This window comes from Mus pahari, chromosome 1 (assembly GCF_900095145.1).
Source record: "Mus pahari chromosome 1, PAHARI_EIJ_v1.1, whole genome shotgun sequence".
Lineage (NCBI taxonomy): Eukaryota > Metazoa > Chordata > Mammalia > Rodentia > Muridae > Mus > Mus pahari.
Genome location: NC_034590.1, coordinates 125,829,285 through 125,829,903, shown reverse-complemented (window position 1 = coordinate 125,829,903; position 619 = coordinate 125,829,285).

Here is a 619-nt window from a genome sequence, read left to right as displayed (position 1 = left end):
TACTTTATAGCCAATGGCCACTTATAAGTGAGTACATACCATACATGTCCTTTGGGGTTTCGGTTACCTCATTAGAATATTTTATAGTTCCATACAGTTGTCTAAAAAAATCATGTTGTCCTTGTTTTTAATAGCTGAGTATTATTCTATTGTGTAAATGAACCACACTTTCTTTATCTACTTTTCAGTTGAGAGACATCTAAGTTATTTCCACCTATACAAATAAAGCTGCCGTGAACACAGTTGAGCAAATGTACCTTTAGGATGGTGGAGAATCTTTTGAGTATATGCCCAGGAGTTGTATAGCTGGTTCTTGAAGTATATCTTGAACTATAGTATAGAACTATTCCCAGTTTTCTGAGAAACCATGCAATTGATTTCCAGATTAGTTATAAAATTTTATCCTGAGGGCTCTGATTGCCAGAGCAGGTGAGGGAGCCATCTTGTGTCCCGGGTCCCTCAGAGAGCAGTCTGTGCAGGTGAGCATGCAGACTGCAGAGGCAACACAGCTTCTGGGTCAGGCCCTGTATCGGGACTTCATCTTCAGCAAGGAGGCTGGTCTGAACACCAGACCTCTGTGCACCTTCCATGCAAGAGGAGAGCTTGCCTGCAGAGAGTA